The following is a 6,752-nucleotide window of genomic DNA, read 5'->3' on the forward strand; positions in this document are numbered from 1 at the left end:
TTGAAATCTCCAAATCTCCCAAATTTCGGAACTACCAAAATTATGACGGTTCATTTTTTGGTCTTTGTCCATAATACCCTCATAATGCATTAAGATAACCACTATAATGCAACGCGGAGATTAAAATGAGGCATCAATCTGGACCGTTTATTAAGATAATCTAACGACTCATATTAAGAAGAAGAAATGATCTTAGGGATGAATAGGAGAATAATGCCCCTATATATATATATATATTACTATTATTTAATTATAACTAAAAGTAAAATCCTAATTGGAAACTCAATAACTCAATGACTCTTAAAACCGGGCCCAAATTAATTATTTTCAGTGGCCCAATTCAATTTTAAAAAAATGGCCTAATCTCCTACTATACTCCCATCCGTCGGCCTACTCCCTCCCTACCACTCCAAAAATCCCCAAATCATCTCAAACCCTAGATCGCCTACATCTCTCTCATCCCTCTCGTCGACACCGCAGGGCAGCCGCCCTTCCCGCGTCTCGCGGCGGCGTCCCGCAACCTCCGACACCGCCTTCTCCCCACCTCTCTCCGTCTACTTCACCCCTCCTTCATTTCTCCCTCACAAATCAAAATCTCGGTTGAAACGAATAACCCTAACTTCTCTCTCTTCCTCTCAACGAGTCGATCCACTGACCGCCGTTTCGGAGGTACCGTCGTCGAGCTTGGCTTGGAGCTAGCCGATCTCGCCGACGCCTCAGTCGCCGCTTGCTCATCCCACAACCGCCATTGCGCGTCGGGAATCGCCTGCAGCCTCGACTCTCCACCGCACGTGATGCTCTGCCGTCGGGTCGCCACTGTCTAGCATGTCGATTTTTCGGTTTTTATATAATTTCTGTTTTTCGGTTTAATTCGGGTTTTTAAGTTTGGTTTTCGGTTTCAGTTCGGTTTTAATTTTAGGCGAAATTCGGTTTTTCAGGTTCGGTTCGGTTAGGGAGAAAAACCGAACCTAAACCCGAATGCACACCCCTAGCCGTATTTGATGCGGCGGATTCAGATGACTCCACCGAGTACGTTGTTGATGGCAACTTCAATCTTAAATTCTCTCTCTCAAAGGTGTTCTTGGGTGTGTGTGTGTGAGTGTTGGAGGCGGTAGGTGTAGAATATGTGAACCCTTTGCGTTTTTTCCTTTAATCCCCCATCAAAAATGGCATTTTTGGCACAAGAATACGCCAAAACAACGTATGGAATTATAAAGGGTAAAATTCAGCGTAGAAACACCGTACCCGGCCGGGTGGTTAATTCACCCGGCCGCGTGAAATTTTCTGGACAGCGCAGTGTTCGTAAAATGGTCATAACGTCTTCTACGGGACTCCGATTGAGGCGTGTAAGATACCCACACGAAGCTCTTTCAAAGATGAAGAGATTGATATGCATTAAGGGCTGATTGAACTTCAAGATATCCAGTAAAAATTGTCTCAAACCAAGGCTGCTGCACATCCACATATTTTGTACCTTTTTCTACACATTCTTAACAAAATGGTCAACATACCAACATAATAGAGAAGTAGATATAAACACGCCCAATAATAGAAGAAATATGATCAAATTCATACAAAACCACCCTATAAAACCATGTAGAATCCAAGTATGTCAGTAGTTTTGTTCTTCGATGAATGTGGGTATTTTTTTATTATTTGATGGAGGTAATATTTACATGATTTGGCAATAGCTAATTAAGTTATTAAATTTGTTTATATAGAGACTTGTACGCATTTCAAAATAAGGATAATTATGTCATTTCATATGTAATCTAATACAAAATCAAGATAATTAATCTTCTATCAAACTATAATATAAAAACATTATTTGTGCATATCTTGATACAAAGTCGCATTACTTCGTACCCGGCCGGGTGGTTAATTCACCCGGCCGCGTGAAATTTTCTGGACAGCGCAGTGTTCGTAAAATGGTCATAACGTCTTCTACGGGACTCCGATTGAGGCGTGTAAGATACCCACACGAAGCTCTTTCAAAGACGAAGAGATTGATATGCATTAAGGGCTGATTGAACTTCAAGATATCCAGTAAAAATTGTCTCAAACCAAGGCCGCTGCACATCCACATATTTTGTACCTTTTTCTACACATTCTTAACAAAATGGTCAACATACCAACATAATAGAGAAGTAGATATAAACACGCCCAATAATAGAAGAAATATGATCAAATTCATACAAAACCACCCTATAAAACCATGTAGAATCCAAGTATGTCAGTAGTTTTGTTCTTCGATGAATGTGGGTATTTTTTTATTATTTGATGGAGGTAATATTTACATGATTTGGCAATAGCTAATTAAGTTATTAAATTTGTTTATATAGAGACTTGTACGCATTTCAAAATAAGGATAATTATGTCATTTCATATGTAATCTAATACAAAATCAAGATAATTAATCTTCTATCAAACTATAATATAAAAACATTATTTGTGCATATCTTGATACAAAGTCGCATTACTTATCTTACTTTACATATATTCTTATATCTCACCTTCATTACTAATTGCGCCCTAAGATTAAGAACTTAAATTATGTTCGTTCTGGTGACTGCAAATTTCAGAACTGATTCACTCATAAAAAAATAATCTTATTTCTCTATTTATGATGATTAACTAAAATTATTTTCTATTGCTTGTGGTATGTTTTTCTATCTTGTAGCTAAGTAATACTATAACTATATTATTTTCTTTCAATTTTTCTCTTAATCAACAAAATTTAAATTCAAAAAAAATATAGTGTAGTACAGAACAAATTAAAGACCAAAAGAGTTGACGAAGATTATCATTTTAAGAATGACTTTGATGAGAGAATAGAACATGACGTACTAATCATGACATATATCGACACTGTAATGCATGATGTTAGCTCCATTGTCGTTATCTTAGATTTTTTTTTCTTCATATTTTCAAATCAATACCTATTAATTCAATCAATATTACTTACTTATACTATAACACAAGATCAGCAACAAATGAAAAAGGAAGAAACTTAACAACCATTGTAGGTAAAAAAAAATTAATAATAAAAAATACTCCCTCCATCCCCTATTAAGAGTCACCCTTCATTTTTACCATAAATGGTAAGTAGGTCTCACATTCTACTAACTCACTTCACTCACATTTTATTATAAAACCAATATAAAAAAGTGGGTCCCACGTTCCACTAACTTTTTCAACCAACTTTTTTTTACATTTCTTAAAACTCGTGTTCGGTCAAAGAGTGACTCCTAATTGGGGACGGAGTGAGTAACTGTCACGACCGCCCTTTAGGGTTAATAAATACGGGCGATCGTGATTAAAAGAATTTAATAAACAGACGAAGAGAACTAGGGTTTCGATAACGAGTTTGACCAATAATTTATATTCAAAGAAAATGACCAAGAGTTGACATTATCCAACAAAATCCCAGGTATTCAATGCCCAAACAATTTGAGTTGCAGGCCCAATAAATGGTAAGTAAAAGAAATGTCACAGCGGAAACGACCAAGAGAGAGAGAGTGATGTCATGTGTGAAGACACAACGACACTCATAATCCAAGGATGAACAATTCATTCTCCAATTTACTTGCTCAACACCACCATATTCTCGTCGCCGCTCAACCTGCACATAAGGAAAACACATGCAGGGCTGAGTACTTAATATACTCAGTGGACACACGCTGAAAATAGTTGAGAAAAGTTATGTCATCCATACCATAGTGAACTCGAGTTTTGCATTTAGAAAATAAATATCATCGAGTATCACAAAACCAGTTTCATAACCTGGCCAGGCAAAACAATCTCCCCACTTTCTCTACAATCCATCAATCACAACATTTCCATAGTGCGACGAAAGTGTGGCCACACTACTCGCCCACAGACCGGCCGACTAGTAAGGACGGCTCACGATCCCACATGTGTACACAACCTGATAGGGTTTGCGGCCCCACTCAGACCCGAATTCGTTTAACATAGCCCTATAGCCTAATGGAGTGAACTCACAAACTAGGCATCAGGCAACAATCTCATTATCAAACAAACATGGCATGACATAACAGTTTAAACCACCCTTATTACACCATAATCATACTTTTGAAAACGTTAAAGAGATTCAGTAAAAGAAAGCCCACCTCGACTGCTTAATTCTCAAGTACTTTCTTTCCATTGGTATCACAATTCACTTGCGAGGATTCCCCTTTAAAATTAGATAATAGATAACTCAACATATTTTTCACATAAATAAAAATAAATGCATGCCTCCTAATTAGAGTTATTTATCTCTCGTTTTTTTCGATTATTCGGCGGCCGCTTGCGCCCATAATTCCTCCGTTGGCTCCTCGTATTTTCCACCACGATGTCAAATAAATTCCCAAAATTTATTTAAGCGCATAATTTGAATTATCACAACTATTTCCCTTTTGTTAAGAAAATTATATATTCCGGACTTGGGATAAATTATTCATACTTCAAACTTATTTCGGGATTTAATTAAATAATTTCGTCACGATTAATTATCGGCCCAAAGATTTATTTAAAAGCCCCAAAGCTTAATTATTTTCCCACCTTATATCTCAAATTAACATTTTAAAGCCCAAACAATTAAATGGAGTCCATCTTTAATAATTTACCCAATTTAAATTAGTGAGGCCCAATTTCTACTGCCACCATCTCCACGCCTCTCTCTCTTCTCAATCTCCCGTCGCCTTCTCCAAAACTCGCGAGGGTCGTCGGTCAACTTCCAATTCGCGAGAAATCCGTCGCGTCGACCCTTTCGCCGGCGGTCAGCCTTCCGTCGCCTCTGATTTAGACAGCAGCGGACCTAGCCGTGCGTCGCCGTCGCTGCTGTGCAGTCTCCTCGCCGGAGTCGCCGTCGCTGCTTCGCTGTCTCCTCGCCCGGTCACCGTTCGCCCGCCTCCGCCGCTGCGTTCCAGACTTATCTAGCGACGAGGGCGAGTTTCTTCACCGCCGATCAGTCACCGCGGACTGCTGCCTCCTCTCTGTTAGAAGAAATCACCGATGTTTTGATATTGAAACAAAAGAAATTTAGATATGAGTCGATTAGGAAATTGATTACCACGGTTGAGACTGGATTGAGAATTCGGCAACTCTTCAAGGTTTGTCGTGGATTTCAGAGGAATGAGTTATTGTTGCAGAGATGGGAAAAATAGGAAAATTGATTGATGAACGTATAGAGAGGAGGTGATTTGGTTTATATGTAGGAGAGACTTATGGAGTGAGTGGAGAGAGGGACGGTTTCAACGTGGGAAAGGGAGTGGGGCGATTTTTCTTATTTTCTTTCTTTCTTTCAAATTGGACGTTAGTTTACTTATTTTGATTTGTCTAATATTTTATTTACAGATCACGGAGGAGGAAAATCTCATCACGAGGAGGAAAATCTCTGCACAATCTTTGACCAAAATTTGAATTAATGCATCTTGGCGGAATTAATTAAATTAGTTTAATTCACGGTTGTATTTTATTTAAATTATACAACCCATAATTTATTTATCACGAACTGAATTTTTTATATTATTTATTCAATTTATTCGATCCAACTCGCGAATTGAGTCCAATATATATTCCTCAAGGAAAGGAATTGTTTTAAATTCGCGCAGTAATTTATTTCACAAAACCCTAGTCCAGCGACAAATTCCACTTAACAATTAATTCACGGGCCTCGCAATATTAATAGCATTAAATCCAAGTACTTTAGGGTTCGAAACTTAGGTTTATAAAAACGGGGCGTTACAGTAATGAACTGCACCAAATAACCCTAACTTTTGCACTTCTTGCACTAGTGACCCTTAACAAAAAAATAGCATCAGGGGGGCCTAACAAAATATATAATCACAAATGAGGTTTTTTTGTCATTTTTCAGACGAAAATGCCCAAATAATTTGAAGGACATTTTTGTCCGATCATCTTGAACTCTGCAGCTTTTCACATACCTGCGATTTATCTAAGGTGGATGGATCCTCTGCAGTTTCACAAAACACAGCATGAGGTGCTGTATTTAAAACGCAGCTCAAACTGAATGGAACGCAGGAAAAAGTGGGCCATCCTTTTCTTACTTTTTATATTTCTTTACTCGTTGTATAGATTTAATTACGTATTATTAAATAAATGCATAGATAACTATTTTAGGTTGTATGAATTTTCAATTAAGATTAAAAAACAGCTAGTGTAGTTCGCGACACCGCAAATTTTTAACTAAAAAGTTCAATTTCCCTACAAATTTGCTAGTATATCATTTTTTTTCTTCAAAGAATAGTATAAATTTCAAATAATTATGTAAATTAATATACTTATAAATTGTAGTTATGACATCAAATATTAGTTATAGAATAGAATAATTAGCTTTGAGTATTTAAAGGAAAAAGTTTTTTAGAAAATAAAATAAAAATATTAAACAAAAAATTAAAAAGTGTAAAACAAAAAAATCATATACTAGGACTATACCATAATATTTGATACTATTATGAATTTATAAGTATTTTAGCTTATTATCAGATTGAATTTTAAAATATCTTTGAGTATTTAAATTAGAAAAGTTTTCCGCAATGGGAATTATTCGACCATATAAAATATACTGCATGGTATGAAAATTACTATCATTTACAAATTTTAAATAATTGTGTATCATATTGAGTTTTTGTTTAAAATTTGCCGGTGTAATCCAACTACATCAATAATTCTTCATGTCTGCATTCCATTATTGTTATGAAATGTAAATCTATACATTTAGGCATGTT

At 36.4% G+C, this 6,752-nt stretch overlaps 1 long non-coding RNA gene across 1 annotated transcript; it reads right to left on the bottom strand.

Moving 5' to 3' along the window:
- Nucleotides 1–3,359: 3,359 nt before the first annotated feature.
- Nucleotides 3,360–5,275, bottom strand: LOC121767751. The gene is made up of 3 exons (XR_006043195.1): nucleotides 5,075–5,275; nucleotides 4,629–4,997; nucleotides 3,360–3,622 (listed from the first exon to the last, which is right to left on the bottom strand). It is a non-coding gene; the product is annotated as an uncharacterized LOC121767751 (long non-coding RNA).
- Nucleotides 5,276–6,752: the final 1,477 nt, after the last annotated feature.

Source organism: Salvia splendens, chromosome 15 (assembly GCF_004379255.2).
Source record: "Salvia splendens isolate huo1 chromosome 15, SspV2, whole genome shotgun sequence".
Taxonomy (NCBI): Eukaryota; Viridiplantae; Streptophyta; class Magnoliopsida; order Lamiales; family Lamiaceae; genus Salvia; species Salvia splendens.